General features: G+C 35.5%; 1 pseudogene across 1 annotated transcript; it reads right to left on the bottom strand.

Moving 5' to 3' along the window:
- Positions 1-6,993: 6,993 nt before the first annotated feature.
- LOC149155433 (2S seed storage-like protein) lies at positions 6,994-8,034 on the bottom strand (annotated as a pseudogene). The gene is made up of 2 exons (XR_016262767.1): positions 7,519-8,034; positions 6,994-7,249 (listed from the first exon to the last, which is right to left on the bottom strand). The product of XR_016262767.1 is annotated as a 2S seed storage-like protein (transcript).
- Between the last annotated feature and the right edge of the window lie 9,050 nt (positions 8,035-17,084).

Raw genomic sequence — 17,084 nt, 5'->3', positions numbered from 1 at the left:
CTGAGGAACTTACCCTGTAAATTCCTACATGTTCAACCTCTTGAGATCGAAAGCATTCTCGACACTTAGGTGGTTAAATGAACTCGGCGGAAGGAGTATGTGCAACACCTCGTCAAGTGGAAGAATTGTCCTATTGAGGACAGTGCGTGGCTTGATGCCAGTCAGATTGAATAGCCAGGTTCTTCAGTCGAGAAGCTCATGGACCGGAGCCATGATTTCTTTTTACCCCGGGAGCCTGATGCAGGAGCATCCAGCTCACCATGACCGAGTGAAGTCTCTGCCAGGTTGGAAGGTTGTTTGAGTATTTGGATTGTTTTTTTTATGATTAGTTTATCAGGTCATGAGATAGGATTTTGTTTTATTTTGCTTTTAGTTGCTATGATTAGTCAAAGTTAAATGGTCAATTAGGATTGTTATGGTCCAACAGTAATAAACATTAGTTTAAAAATTGATATATCAACTTAAACAAGAAAAGACAAAAATTGTCTAAATAAAGATCTTGTAATGTCAATCGAACTGTAGTTACACAAATATATCATTTTTGTTCAACTGAAAGCAATTGCAGTTTCAATTAACTATAAACCAAAGATGTATAAAAGCAGCAATGTAAAACAAGAGAAAGGGTCAGCAATTTCATAATAAAGAAATAAAACAGAAACATATCATATTTCTAAACTGTCCATCTGTATCATTGCCTATATACTGTACTACTGTATTTTCATGTATTAAATTGTTAATAATAATGTTAGCAGAAAAAGAGTGACCACTGTAAGGTCATGTTTCCTTGTGTTCTCGTTGAATAGCAAGCAACATGGAATTCATGCATATGTCCAAAAACAGAGCGAAGAACAAACGAATTGAGCCATAGTCAGAACAGTGAAACACAGCAAGACGACTGAGAGGATAAAGAATCGGTAACAGAGTGTCGGAGAAAACAAGCCACAATAGAGGTACTTTCTAATAATTCTTCATATTCTTCATAAGTAAACAAATATAACAAAGTTATGTTCCCATTGCTCTTGACCGATAAATATATATGTATTACATTGATTCCTAAATAGAAGCAAGCGTCGCGTCCAGTGCGGACAAACCCTAGCCCAGGGTTTGGTAACAGTGAACCCTCTTAATTCAAGCGAACAGTCAACCAGAACAGGAACTAACACCAGACTGAAGCTACATCTTCGAAAGGGATTTAGACTATACACGAAGGCAAAACGACGAGCTATGAACCCAACAGGAAATTAAAAACCCTAACAGTACATTGACGGGCTTTAAGAGCTAGAGCCTACCGGCAGAGAGTTGCTACGTTTAGGAGACCGAATTCATAAGGAACCTGTGTACCCAAGTCGAGCCATTGACTTGCACATACAAACAGGGCTCATTAAATACACCTGTATAGTGAAGACCTGAAAATTGAAGCAAGATAGAAACAGAAGGGTTATATAATTTACCTGAGTGTGACCGGACCAAGGAGTTCATGGAACCTAGCCATTGACAAACTGAAAGAGCCTGAGATAGAAGGAGCAGGCCTAGTCAGTGTCTACACCAGAAGAAGGTCGGATTAAATCAAGGAGAGGACCATTTACCTATTTGGAGCCATGAAAATCCATCATCTTGTTACCTGAGTTTAAGGGCACCAGTAGTTAAACCATTTTACATACTGAGCAGAGACCAGAAGCAGTAACAACAATAGCAAGGGGAAATTACCGGACGAAAGATCAAATTCCAAAACCAAATGACAGAACGAGACTGAGGAACTTACTTTCTGGAAAGAGTTCGAGCAAGTGCACCTCCAGAGCCTAGGCAGATTTGTGCCATAGGAGAAGTCCACAAAAAACCACATAACCAAACTTTGAAGGCTGGCATTCATTTGCAACCATACCCAAAGAGAAACCAGAGACTGCCATATGTACCTGAGGCCAAGTCACGCAGAGTAGCAACCAAACCCTCACCGAAACCTCACAGCAGAACATAACAATCACAAATGACCAGGAAGCCAAAGCGTTTTGGCCAAGGATCAAACGGAGGGAACCAGGCCCGAGGATTGTAGGTGAACATTGAATGCAACATTAACTCACCCCTAGTTGCCAAACAAATATCTACTGACCATATTGCATATAACCGCCGAAAACAACAACCAAAACAACCACATCATAAAGTCTGACAACATGTGTAAAGCCGAGAATACATGGAAGTGTGGGCCAGTGTGGCTGGGTCACATCATTTCACCATCAAACGAGGTGACAAAAGTGACTGTGTTTATGGCTAATATCGTCAAATCTCACCGAGGACACTGATAAGCTCAGTGGCTAAGCTTCACTTGTTTCAAATATTTGACTATTCTGAATGATGCAAGTTGTATAATTGATTCGCTTATGTTTTGCCTGAAAGCCAAGAAAAAACTCACCCTTTTCCAACACTATTGATTGGATTTATGTAACTCAGACATTCTGCATTTCTATTCCTCATTTGGTGCTTTCTTTGGAAGGAGATCTTGAACTATTCCAATAGGTAAATATGTTGAGTATGGGGAGTGTTATAAGACCTTTAAGTGAAATAATTGTTTCTCTATTTAATATAACAACTTGAATAGCAGTGAGGTTGGTAGTGCCTGCCTTAGGGGAAAAGGATTTGGCCATCATCATATGTGGCACGGGAAATAGAAGTTTTGCAATGTTTTATGAACATAGAACTAGTGGTCTTGAGGAAAACTATACAAAAACTCATCAATGGCAATGGATTTCCCTTCGCTACAATGCTAACTCTAAAAATAATTATTGTGGACCACTAGAGTTCTCCAATTAATATTTCTATAAAAAACAATGGTATGATCATTAACTAGTTAAACACCACATGGTACATTATCACTCACAAACCGTAATAAGAACATTAACAAGTTAGACACAATGTTGGAATTAAAATGGTGCATTAATTTAGCTGAGAAACATAATGTTTTAGATCACATTAAGATCCCTCTAATTAAGGGAATCATTTGATGAATAATGCTATAGCAATTTCACGAGATGTTGTAAGGGAAATGTCTAGCATATAGCACTAATTTATGCTTTTCTAGGATATAGCACTAATTTATGCTACTTTGACAACTGTTGAAAGACAGAAAAATATCAACAAAAGGAAAGGACCATGTTACAATGAACTCTTGAAAGACAGAATGATATCAACAAAAGGCAAGGACCATGCTACAACGATATGTTACTACAATATTGTTTCCTCGACCCTTACAAATCATTATGCTTATGGTCAAGTTAAAGACCTTGTCTGATTATGTCAACATGAATGCCTCGCAAATAGCATTACATTGCTCTTTACCAGTAATCTCCTTGGTGTCTGTCATGTTCTTGTTTTAATCCAACATTCTTGTTTTAATCCAACGGATTCTGCTCAAGAAAGTGGACAACTTCTCTTCAAGGTCTTATGTTTCTTTGATACAACTCCACTTTAAAAAAGTTCATCTAATGGTAAATTTTGAATTTTTCATTTTGGGAAAAAGCTTTTAATAAACCTCCTATGCCACAAATCAGTCCAAATGCCTAAAAAAGGTTAAGCAAAGGAAAATCTAATCACCTTAAGAACAAGTGGTAAAAGACTGTAAACTTTTGATCAAGTGAGATAATTCAATATTGAAAAATGACATATTTTTGATAAAATATTTGTTATTGAACTTGAAAGACCATCTTGTTATAAAATCTATAAATTTGGCATAAAGTAAGTGATTTCTCTATATCTTCTAGCTTTGAATGGCATTTTGTCTGTTAATTTTTATATTCATTGATAATGTCACAATTCTTATGCCTTTTTGTGTTTCCTTTGCAACATTTGGTGCCATTGCTAGTTTAATTTCTTTTACATTTTCCATATTACATTTTTATTGGTTCCATATTGCATTATTATTGGGTCAATTTGTCTAGCATTATATTTATCATATCTTAATAGCTTGAATAGCTTGAATAGGTGATATATAATAGTGTCTAAATATATTTTAACAGATCTTAATAACTTGAATAGGTGATATGTAGTAGTTAATAGCTTGAATAGGTGATATATAGTAGTGTCTAGATATCTTTTAATGGGAAGAACAATATTTTTCAGATCTTAATAACTTGAATAAGTGATATGTAGTAGTGTCTAGATATCTTTTAATGGGAAGAATAATAAATTAATGGGAAAAATAATAATTTTTCAACTATATGTGATAGTGTCTAGATATTTTTAAATGGAAGAACAATAATTTTTCATAGATATCTTTTAACGGAAAAATAATAATTTTTCAATTATATGTGGTAGTGTCTAGATACTTTTAAGGGGAAGAACAATAATTTTTTAGGCTTCTCATTTTTTATTTATTTATAATTCTATATGGTTGGATCACACTATTAATTTTTCAAAAACATAATTTAAAATATCAAAGATTGAATTTTATTTATTTATTGTTTTTTATTTATTTATAATTCTATAGATTTGAATTACACTTTTTAAGTTTCAAGAAATTGAAAACTTGATTTAAAATATCAAAAATTGAAAAATTGCATAATTAGATTACATTTTAATTACATTTTAAAGTCTCACAAAAACTAAAAACCTTGAGTCTCACAAAAACTATAAACATTTTTAAAATTTTGAAAAATTAAAGTCTAAACTCAAAAAATTGAAAATGCGATATACAAACCTAAAATTGAAATATCAATAATTGAAAAATAGTTTTTTTTAATTAAAATATTAAAATACAAACTCAAAAAATTGAAAATCTCAAAGACAAACCTAAAATACCAAAATTTGAAACACCAATATTACCAAAAGTTGAAATATCAATAAATTTGAAAAATTAAAATATTAAAATACAAACTCAAAAGATTGAAAATCTGAAATACAAACTTAAAATACCAAAAACTTGAAATACCAAAAATTTATAGTTTTTTTAGAAGGGAAATCCCCAATGAAAAAGCTTTATATTACAATATGATACAATTCATACATATGTTGCGTGAATGGATAAAGACCCACCAAATCTATACAATCGTTGCCTATAACAACCCAACATGTGTATGCGTGTTTCGAATGCGGGTGGGAAAGGCAATATTGCATCGTCCCAACCACCAGGAAAACAATAGGGTACACCAAAAATTGTATAATTGCATTACAGGAAAAGTGAAAAACAAAATACATACCTAAAAAATGAAAAATAAAAGACTTTAAATACACACCTAAAATATAAATTAAAAAAAAAAATATTGAATGTTGAATTATACTTGAAATACAAACTCGACAAATACTAAAAATTAGAAGTTCGGAATACAAGCATGAATTAAAAAAAAAATGAAAATTTGAAATAAGAAAATTTGAAAAAATTTATCCTAGAATATAATTGAAATATAATTTGGGTGGAAATACTTATTGAAATATAATTTAGGTGGAATTTATAATTGAAATATAATTTAGGTGGAATTTCTAATTGAAATATAAATTGGCTGCGCATACTCATTGAAATATAATTTGTCTAGAAATACTCATTCAAATATAATTGAAAATGTATTTCAAATGTGAAATACTCACAAAAAAGAAAATTGAAGGGAGGATCATTGATATTGACAACTGAACGAAGAAAAATGAAAAGTAGGTTGACAACACAGAAATTTGAGAGATAAGGAAAAGAAATAAAAAATAAGAAAAAGACAATAATTCAATCGTTAACTTTGGATTTGAAATAATTTCATTACAAAAGAGAAATAAGGTAACCGATTTTTTAAGAAATTTTAATACATTGAATTAATTGAAATACTTTGGTTACAACATAGAAATAAGGTAACCAATCTTTTAAGAACTTGCAGTTGGTTACAGTGCTTTCATGCCTCATCCCTAACATCGTTAGTGAATAGGGAAAAGGAAAAGAAGGTAACGAATATTTTATGAATTTGAATTGGGCAAAAAGGAGAGGGAACACAACATTCATTAGGAACATGAATATTTATTTAAATAAATTTGAAAGAAAATTTAAAAATTTTATTTACAAATGTTATGGAAACAAAATTATTTGTAACTATCAAACAGAAAATAAAAGAATAAATAAAATAAATAATTTCATTGAAACTAATGATTTGGGAAAAAAAATTGACGGATTTGAAATTCGCTTAGTTGTTGGAGGAGTTGCCACGAAAGTTATAGAAATTCAAGTTATATCTAGAAAAAATCCAGCAAAGATTTTTGTAAATCCAAGTTATAGTTGTTAAACTTCAAAATTTATGTTTTTGATGGTGCTGAATCCATTTCTACCATCAAAAACACTACTCAAATACTGACTCTACAAGATTTTTTGAAATTTCTTTACCCAAACTTCACCCACCTTTGACAGTCCAGGCCAATTCCTCCGCCTGGTTAGAAGATCGTTTGGAATATTTTGGAATTCTGGACCTGGAAAAAAAAATTAAACGGTAGCAAGGATTTGAAATTCCAGGCCTGCTCTAGTCCTTTCCTATATGCTTACTCATCCTGACAGGGTATGGTTATGGTCACGCGGTAAATCTTTCGAGTATGGTCACGCAGTAAATCTTTCTTTGATGTGTGGCCGCCAGCAAACACTGTCCAAAACCCCAATATCCCCCTTTCGATAGTATTACCGGGTAAATCTTTCTTTGATGTGTGGCCCGCAGCAAACACTGTCCAAAACCCCAATATCCCCCTTTCCATAGTATTACCGAGAGTCACTCTGTAACTCGAGTTGCATAAACATTTCGTTATGCTTGTATTTTTTGTTTGTAAAGATATTTCGAGATGTTTCCATTTTCTAATGGAAATATTTACTTTACTTAGCGGTTGATATTCAAGAAAGAGAGGTACACTTTTCCATATTCTAATAGAGTCTAATTCATCTCTTTACCTCAAAGCATATATTGTAGTTGCTAGTTCATTAAGCTTCTGATAAAAAGCATATAGCATATATTGCATTTGCTAGAACGTGGTTTTACGATGACCATGAAATGAAACAAAATTAATTTCCTCGTTCATTCAGTCCTTTATTACATAAAAGGGGAACACATTCGGCTACCATATAAGCGGTGGCCATTAAATGAGGCGAGAGCTATAGATATATAGAACCATAAGCTCCTCCAAAAAGAGAACCCCAATTTCATAGCGCCTTAAGTGACTCCCTAATTTATTCAGTTACATACATAACATGGACACTATATTTTCTGTTCATCCCGCACTTAAAAGCGGCTGCCCGTCGTGAAATAGCCTGTCCACAGACAATTAACACATGAATTGGAATCATGAGTCAGTATGGCAAGGTCTGGAAGTGTTTCAAGAAAAAATAGATATAAATTACAGAAGCGAACGTGGTAGACTAAAGATGTATAGCATGATTAACAAATAACATCGCGAATAAATGAAAGAATGTGCTAAACCCCAGTATACCGACAATGGGTTCCCACACAGAGCTACAGAAATTAATTACTAGTAGTGTTTAATAATCAATAGCCTTAATCGATCGATGGAAATACTTACGAGAACGGCGCTGAACATCGCAGCGGCGGGGTGGCTGGCGGACGTTGCAGGTTTCTGGAAGGTATGCCGCTCTCTCCTCCGCCTCCTCCTCCTCTTCTCTTCCACGGGATTCGCGGCGGCGGCGGCGTTGATTAAGTGTAGCCTCAGAATCCATGAAGAGCTCCTCCGTGGTTGAATCATACGATTGAGATTGATCGAGTACTTGCTGTATGGCTCGGCATCGGCATTGTGGAGACATTCTTTCCAATTCCTCGCAGCATCTCTCCGATGGCTGCTCTCTCCTGCATTCCATGTAGTCCCGGCACTGAGACAGTCGCTGCGGATCGCAGGACCGTTGTCGTTGTTGCAAGCCCTCTCCATACATAATGCCTTCACGTGCATCAACAGTTGGGGTGCCTAACTGAAGGAGGAGGAGAAGGGCTACGCCTATGCTCACCCATTTAAGTGCCAGTCTCGTAGTGATCGGAGGGGGGAAACATCCATTGCTTTTCTTTCTTCGTTACCCTGAAAGATTGATAGATATATGGAGCGGAAGTGTGGAAAGGACGTGGATGCTTATGATATTTATGGCAGCCTGGGGAAGGCGTCTCCTTGTACGAACATAAAAGTAGAGAACAACACAACACGAAGAAGAGGCCGAGGACTCGAGAGTCCGGACGAACACATCTAGCGCATGCCCCATCGCACACTCCACGTCCAGCTGAAGCTAGAGGAAGATCGAACGCCTGCCTCCCTTTCCAATAGCCGCGTCTTTCATTTCGGTTCAGTTGATTTAAAGAACAGTAGAATCTTCCAGGTGTACAGAATCCCTGACAGTGCAGGGCACAGTACCGGCAATGCGACTTACAAACGATTATCGCAACTTAGAAAAATTAAACTCGGTCATGAGAAACTGCCTTAGCGTGGTGGTGTTTATTTTTCACACTGAAATCAGTGGCTAACACTCGGAAGGTTACCACAACAACCCTCCTACGTCGTGCACTTCATCATGAAATGTTCTAAGCATGGAAGTTTTATTAACGACGGCACGTGAAAATTTTTGACTACGAAGTGTATTAGTCAAATTGAAATCATATTGCAACGTAGGTTTCTCCAAATATTTTGATATTAGCGTTTGACTCGTAGTAACCTTAACCTCATTGTAATGCTTACAAATACTTAGGGACTATTAAAAATATCTAAATACTCCGGCCTGCAATGTAATCTAGGGTTAGAGTTTGATTTGATTTGAATCAATTGAGTGTTAGGTGGAGTTGAGTGTTATATTTGGGAAAGTTAAATTTACATTGTGTTTGCATGTTAAAGTTAGTGATTATCAATTGAGTGGTTAATTAAAAAGGATAAATACTTTATATTGCGTTTACTGTAATCAATCAAGTTTGTGTGATCAATAAAGAACAACACCAATTCCTATTGTTTGTGTGTGTGAAATATGTTTTTTTCTTTTTCTGTCTTTCTATCAAACTCGTATCACAGTTGCCGAAGGATTACAAGATTCAAGGATCCTCCATAGCTATCAAAAAGAGAGTTGAAGAAGGCTTGAGATTTTTTTTTTTTTTAATTTGTTTTGTAGAATCATTGCAGGATTAAGGATTATAGGATCGACATTTTGGTGAAAGTTAAAGCACGACCATCCCTCCTATCAGCTATGTGATGTGAGACCTTGTGGTATGGGGGATGTATTGTTGATTCCTCTCGACAACACACAACCTATGGGAGGAATCAACAAATACATCTCCCCGACCACAAGGTCTCACAACACACAACCTATGGGAGATGGTCCATAACAAGATGCTATATAACTAGTGCTCCCTCTATCTCAAAGAGGGATTCTCAACAATTGCAAGTTGTTCTTTGAAATAACCAAACTTCATCTGGGACAATGACTTTGTCAACACATCAACAACTTGTTTATTAGTAGGAACATATTCAAGCCTCACATCTCTCTCGATAATATTCTGGATGTAGTTATTTGATTTCGATGTGCTTTGATCTATCATGGAACACCAAGTTCTCAGAAACCTTTACACAAATTTTATTATCACAATATATGACGGTTGGCTCCAACATTTGATTAAACAAACTAGAGAATAATTTTCGAAACCATATAGCCTCACAACAGGATGAGTTAGCAGCAATGTATTCAACTTTAGTTGTACTCAAAGATATAGGGGTATGTTTTCTATTAAACCAAGAAACAATAGCGGGGCCTAAATTAAAACAATTTCCAAAGGTGATTTTTCTATAATCAGAGCTACCAACACAATCAACATCAGAGAAACCATACAATTTCCATTGCCTATTAGAAGCATACATCATACCATACTCAATGGTACCTCACAAGTATCTCAATATGTGCTCAGCTGCAACCCAATGTACACAACGACGCTCAGCTAAGAATTCGATCAATGTGTTCAGATAATAACAAATATCAGGACTGGTGTTCACAAGATAATTTAGCGAGCCAATCAATTTGTGATACATAGTAGTATCAATCAAATTAGAGTCACCATCCCAGATCTTCTTCAAATTTGTCACAGTAGGAGTGTCCATGAACTTCGAGTTAATCATGCCAAATATTTAAAGAATCAAAACACTATACTTTCCTTGGCCTAAAAATACCCCATCAAGCTTTTGCCAAACTTCCAAACCTAAATAATAATGTATGAGTCCAAGATCCTTCATCTCGGATTCAAAAACCAACTCTCTTCTACACGGGACAATCAAAACTTTAGTTCCTGTCAGGAACAAGTCATCTATATACAATAGAAACATTAGGGGTTAACCTTCAACAAATTTGAGATATAGGTTTGGTTCATCATCACTCTTCTTGAAGCTAAGGCTCAACAAATAACCGTTAATGTGGAAGTACCATGCAGGAGGGGATTGCTTCAGGTCGTACACGAGCTTCTTCACTTTACAAAGATGTGTGTTTCTATTATTGACATGAAAACCTTGAGGCTTTTCAATATAGACTTCTTCTTTGATTATCCAATTTAGAAAATGAGTTTTGACATCCATTTGATGTAATTTCCAACCTGCAATAGATGTAAGAGAATTAAAAATCTAATATATGCATACCTAGAAATAGAGCAAAGGTGTTGATCCAAGAGGATCTTGTTAGATCAATTATACAAGTTCAGTTTCATCGTCAACATTCAATTTCTGGTGTCGTCAGCTTCGACAGTGATGTTTATGGTTCAGGTTGTTCGGTGATGTCAATGGTTTTCATGGTGTTCGAAGAATATGATCTTGTACCAAGTTGTCGACATGTGGTTGTCGTCAGTTCCACCAGAATTTGGTCACCGACATGTGATTTCCATCTGTCTCGCAAGATTTGGTCGTCGACAATGTCATCTGTCTCGCAGGATTTGGTTGTCGATGTGGGTTTTTCATCCATTTTGTAGGATTTGGTTGTCAATGTGGGTTTGTCGTCCATTTTGCAGGGTTTGGTTATCATCATCATATGAAGTTTGTCGCAAATATCACTTTGTGACAATTTGTTGTAAATGGTCATTTTAGAACAAAATGATGTTAATGAAAAACCCTAACCTAAGACCTAAAACTCTAATCTACATCTGAAAACCTAACCAAAGCCTAATACATCAATTCTATGCATTAAACCATGTACTAAAAATGCATTAAAAGTCATAACCCTAAAATCTAACCTCTCGGACCATATAAAAGCAATAATATGTAATAAAACCATTAAAAACATTGCAAAACTCTTATAACAATGCCTAACCATTGGATTAACTGCTCGGGGAGTCAACTGTGACAGCAGGCCATGTGAGCGGGCAGTGAACAATGCACCGTTAACAGTTACAGTTGTGGAGTTTACAGCTCATCGTTGACCGTGAGCAGTCATCGGAACTATCGATATATGAATGGGCTAGATTAACTAACAACCGTCATTGTTTTGGCAAACAGTGAGCAGAACCATTGGAGCGCAAACTGCTAGGGTTGTCTGCCTACGCACATGTGATATCTCCCTCCTCCGCCCGGTTAGCAAACAATTGACGAATTTCACTTATCATAAAGTCTAGTTTGGGTTTTTGGTTATTTTTGTCATTTAAGATAATTCGATGACCATGTAAGTTTATCCTAAGGTGTCAAATAATGACAAGACTGAGGGAAACAAACGTTATTTTCAGCTTATGCATCCCTAAACTCAGCCTAAGGAGTTAGAATGCATTTCGAGGGCTATAAAACAAGTTTTTCTCTTTGAAGAGAAAGGAGAGTGCTTTTAAGTTTTATGTGCAGGTTCTAGAGGATATAGGTTGTTTTGTTTTCAGTGTAACAGGAGCATGCGGAGTCAGAATTGGGAATTGTGACAGGCGTTGGAAAGATGGTTTAGAGAGATTTATTATGACAGTGACTAGAAGTTCCTGGGTGCACATTCAGTTTGGTAAATTTTCTGTGTAATCAACCTTCTCCAATTCAATCCTAATAAAGCGGTCGCTCATGTTGAAAGCGGACCCGGAGACGTAGTCCATCAGGGACAAAATATGTAATCAATTTTGTTGTCTAGTATCGCTGTGTATTTGCTGTTTTCACTTCTGCTTTGCATCTTTCTTAAATTTTATCATCTGTCATAAAGTATTTCTTCTCAAGCAGTTCTCACGATAAAAACACTTTTAGTTAACATTCTATTCATTGATGGCATTAATCAAGTCTACATCAGTTTGACATATGATCATTTCAGATCATATAATTTGGTATCAAAGCAGGTTGCGTTTCTAAAATTTGTGAGTGAATATTAACCAGGTCAAAGTCTCAACATGGAGAAGGAATCCTCGAGGATATTGATCCACAGATTGGAAAGCGAAGAGTTGTTCATAAGTCGACCATGACAGGATCTGATGTAGGTGAAAATCCAGAAACTAAGATGAGCGATGAATAGTTTCAGCAAGCATTCTTAAGTATGTAACGTATGTTGGGGGAACTATATGAACATAAGAAGGCGAGAGATGCAGCTTCTTCAAAGACATCAAAGAAGGACAAAGGTAAAGGCAAGGCTGATAAAACTCATTCACCTCCGTCATCTCCATCATCATCATCATCTTCTTCTTCTTCTTCCAGTGCAAAATCTGAAACAGAAAAGAAACGTAAGAAAACATCTCTTTTAAAACTTGATGTAAAATTTGAGTTAGCTATTTATGGTGGTGAAATGAATCTTGAAAAGCTAGATAATTGGATTAAGCAGCTAGAAGTGTATTGTCGTATTCAGAACATTTCTGACAATAAAACGAAAATTCAGTTAGCTACACCTAGAATGGGGGGAACAACTTTAATATAGTGGGAAAGTAAAACTTAGATAGATGTAAAGCAAAAAGGTAAAGTCATCTCTTCATGGTCTAAGCTTTTAAAAGCTCTTAGGAAACAATTCTATCCTTTAGGATACGTGTAGCAAACTATTATTGATTGGCAGCGTTTGAGGCAAGGTAAAGGGAAAGTGTTCATTAGTTTACTTAGGAGTTCAGAAATAAAGCATTGGCACTTGGTATTTCATTGGATACACGTGAAACTTTATTAAAATACATCGATAGTCTACATTCATATTTGCAGCATACATTATTGATGTTTAATCCTAATGATTTTGATGAAGTGTGTGTTCGAGCCATACATATTGAATTAGGTGGCAGACCATTCAAGTTTTCACCACAATCATCCAAAGATTTGGAAATCAAAGATTCCAATGATAGTAAGGGTAATAACAATTCGAAGAGAAAGAAATCAACGAGAGCTCAAAAGGAAAGACGTACTTGTTCTTATTGCCAGAGAATTGGTCATGATGAATCTAAGTGTTGGAAAATTCATCCAGAACTTAAGCCCAAAAAGTTCCTTAAAGAGAAGGATGAAAAGAAAGCAATTGCAGTAGTCTAGCAAGATCTAGGTTCTGATTCAGGTGATAAAAGGAGGAGAACTGCCATAGTTTTGACAGGTAAAACTTCTGACAGTAGTTCAAGTTCGAATATTATTGCATCTTCATCAAACATAAATCCTTCAAATGAGGATAAAAGATTTGAATTATTTAACATAAGGATAACCTCTAAGCACACAAAGATAGATTCAATGTTCGACAATGGATCACAGGAAAATTTAATATTTGAATATTTAGTTAAGAATTTGGGTTTGGAGACACGCAATCATCCAAGACCTTACCCATTAGGATGGCTAAATAAATAACCTCGGATAAAATTCACAAAACAATGTCGATTAAGATTTTCCATTACAACTAATTACATTGATGAAGTGGAATTAGATGTGGTTCCAGTAGACATATGTGGAGTTTTCTTAGGAAGTCCTTATATTTATGATCGTGATGCAATATTTTATAGAAGGGAGCATAAATATCACCTTAATAAAGAAGGGGTTGAATTTATTGTTAGGTCACATCAAAGTAAAAATAACTTGAATTTAGTTGTTGCTAATCAGATGAAGTGATTAATAAGTTCAAATAAGAGATTTGTAATCATGTGTGTAAAGGAACAACATAAGAATCGACAAGATGTTTGTTCAAGTTATGAGCCTCGGCTTAAAGATAGTTTCATCAAAGAGGTAGAAACTTTTCCAATTCTATTTAAAGAAACCAAACATCATACTAATAAGCAGGGAATACAACATGAATTACAGTTGATGCCTAAAGCTCCTCTTCCTAATGTTAGAATGAATTAATTCAGTCCAAGTTTGGGAGTTATAAGTTACAGGGATCCAGGTCAGTATTGGAGAAAGTCAGTGTTAAATTTCTGTTGTATTGTGTCACCATTTGATGTTTCAAACAATTTGGAAGCCTCTTTTCAAGTGGAGAGGAAGCCCTTTTGTTTTCATATCAAAGCCTTTTCTAAAGCAGTGTCAAAGTATCCAATACATCTAAGGGAAACTTATGCATCAGGGGAAAGTGATAATCAATGGAAAAATCATTTAATGAATAAGGAAATAGTGAATCAAATAGATCAACAGCCATTTCAATACTTTCAAAATGAAACTAAGTTGCAACAGTTTTCACATTACAATTTGAAGGGTTTATTGCAGCAAGTGCACTTAGTAATCACGAAGAAGGAAAGTATATCAAGTCAAGTAGCTGGTTTGATGTCGGAAATGTCTTTGATTGTCTCTTTCATTTCATAATATATATTGTTAATATATGTTAGTAGTATTGAACAATATCCTGTAGAGATTGTTTTCAAAGATGTTTATGAATCACTAGTTCATGGTACTTCGTGGAAAGAAATCAATTAGCATGTTCATAACAGGTTTCTTGACCATATTTGCAAGTTGTTCATACTGCAGATGGATGGAACAGTTCATAGATTCAAAATGTGCCATGGTCAACATCATCAAGGTAATCACTTTCAGGTGGTTGATTGAATGTATTGGTACATCTTCTGGACAAGGTGGAGAGTGAGGGAGCTCTACCCTCACCTGCTATCTGTCTAGTCAAAATTTTGTGGTCCAAAAGCTTTCAAGTGGAGTGGATTGATCCAGGAGGATCTTGTCAAATCAGTTATACAGGTTCAACTTCATTGTCAACACTCAGTGTCTGGTGTCTTCAGCTTCGACAATGATGTTTATGGTTCAGGTTGTTCGGTGATGTCCATGGTTTTCATGGTGTTCAAAGGATATGGTTTTGTAGCTAGTTGTCAACATGTGGTTGTTGTCAGTTCCACCAGAATTTGGTCGTCGACATGTGATTGTCATCTGTCTCGTAGGATTTGGTCGTCAACATTTGATTGTCATCCATCTTGCAAGATTTGGTTGCCAGCGTGGGTTTTTCGTCCGTTTTGCAGGATTTGGTTGTCGATGTGGGTTTGTCATCCATTTTGTAGGATTTGGTTGTCGACGTGGGTTTGTCGTCCATTTTGCAAGGTTTGGTTTTCATCATCATATGACGTTTGTCGCAAATGTCACTTTGTGACAATTTGTTGTAAATGGTCATTTTAGAACAAAATGATGTTAATTAAAAACCATAACCTAAGACCTAAAACCATAATCTACATCTAAAAACCTAACCAAAGCCAAATACATCAATTCTATGCATTAAACCATGTATTAAAAATTTATTAAAAGTTATAACTCTAAAATCTAACCCCTCAGACCATATAAAAACAATACTATGTAATAACACCATTAAGAACATTGCAAAACTCTTATAACATTGTCTAACCACTGGATTAACCGTGCGGGGAGTCAACTATGATAGTAGACCATGTGAGTGGACAGTGAACAGTGCATCGTTAATGGTTACAGTTGCGGAGTTTATAGCTCACCGTTGACCATCAGCAGTCATCAGAACTGCTGACATATGAATGAGCTGGATTAACCGCCAATCGTCACCGTTTTGATAAAGAGTCAGCAGAACCACCAGATCCCAAACCGCCAGGGTTATCTTCTTGCGCACATGCATTGTCTCCCTCCTCCTCACGGTTAGCAAACGGCTAACGGTTTTCACTTATCATAAAGTATAAATTGGGCTTTTAGTTATTTTTTTCATTTAAACTAATTCGATGACTATGTAAGTTCATTATAAGGTGTCAAATAATGACAAGATTGATGGAAACAAACCCTATTTTTAGCTTATGCATCCCTAAACTCAGCCTAAGAAGTTAGAATGCATCTGGAGGGCCATAAAGCCAGTTTTGCTAATTGAAGGGAAAGGAGATTGGTTTTAAGTTTTATGTGTAGGTTCTAGAGGATATAGGTTGTTTTGTTTTCAATGTAATAGGAGCATGTGGAGTCAAAGTTGGGAACCGTGACAGGCGCTGGAAAGCTGGTTCAAAGAGCTTTGTTATGACAATGACCAAAAGTGCTTGCATGCACATTCAGTTTGGTCAATTTGCTGTGTAATTGACCTTCTCGAATTCAATCCTAAGAAAGTGATTGCCCATCTTGAAAGTGGATCCTGAGATGTAGTCCCTCTGGGATGAATTCCGTAATCAATCTTGTTGTCTAGTATCGCTGTGTATTTTCAGTTTTCACTTCTGTTTTGCATCTTACTTATGTTTTATCATCTATCGTAAAGTATTTCTTATGAAGCAGTTATCACAACAAAAGCACTTTCAATTAACATGTTATTCATTAATGGCATTAATCAATTCTACATTAGTTTGACATATGATCATTTCAGATCATATAATTTGGTATCAGAGCAGGTTTCATTTCTAGAATTTGTCAATGAATGTTAACCAACTCAAAGTTGCAACATAGAGAAGGAATCCTCGAGGAGACTGATCCAGAGATTGGAAAGTGAAGAGTCGTACATAAGTCGACCATGACAGGATCTGATGGAGGTGAAAATCTAGAAACTAAGATGACTGATGAACAATTTCAACAAACATTCTTGAGTATGCAACAAATGTTGGGAGAACTATACGTACAGAAGAAGGTGAGAGATGCAACTTATTCTTCAAAGACATCGAAGAAGGACAAAGGTAAAGGCAAGGTTGATAAACCTCCTTCACCTCCATCATCTCCATCATCATCATCATCTTCTTCTTCTTCTAGTGAAAAATATGAAACAAAAAAGAAACCTAAGAAAACATCTCTTTTAAAACCTGATGTAAAAT

This window comes from Pinus tabuliformis, chromosome 9, assembly GCF_031772625.1.
Source record: "Pinus tabuliformis cultivar Carrire ecotype Pingquan chromosome 9, CPIR1, whole genome shotgun sequence".
In the NCBI taxonomy this organism is placed as follows: domain Eukaryota; kingdom Viridiplantae; phylum Streptophyta; class Pinopsida; order Pinales; family Pinaceae; genus Pinus; species Pinus tabuliformis.
The sequence above is the reverse complement of the archived record's forward strand: the minus strand, read 5'-3'. Positions and strand labels throughout refer to the sequence as shown.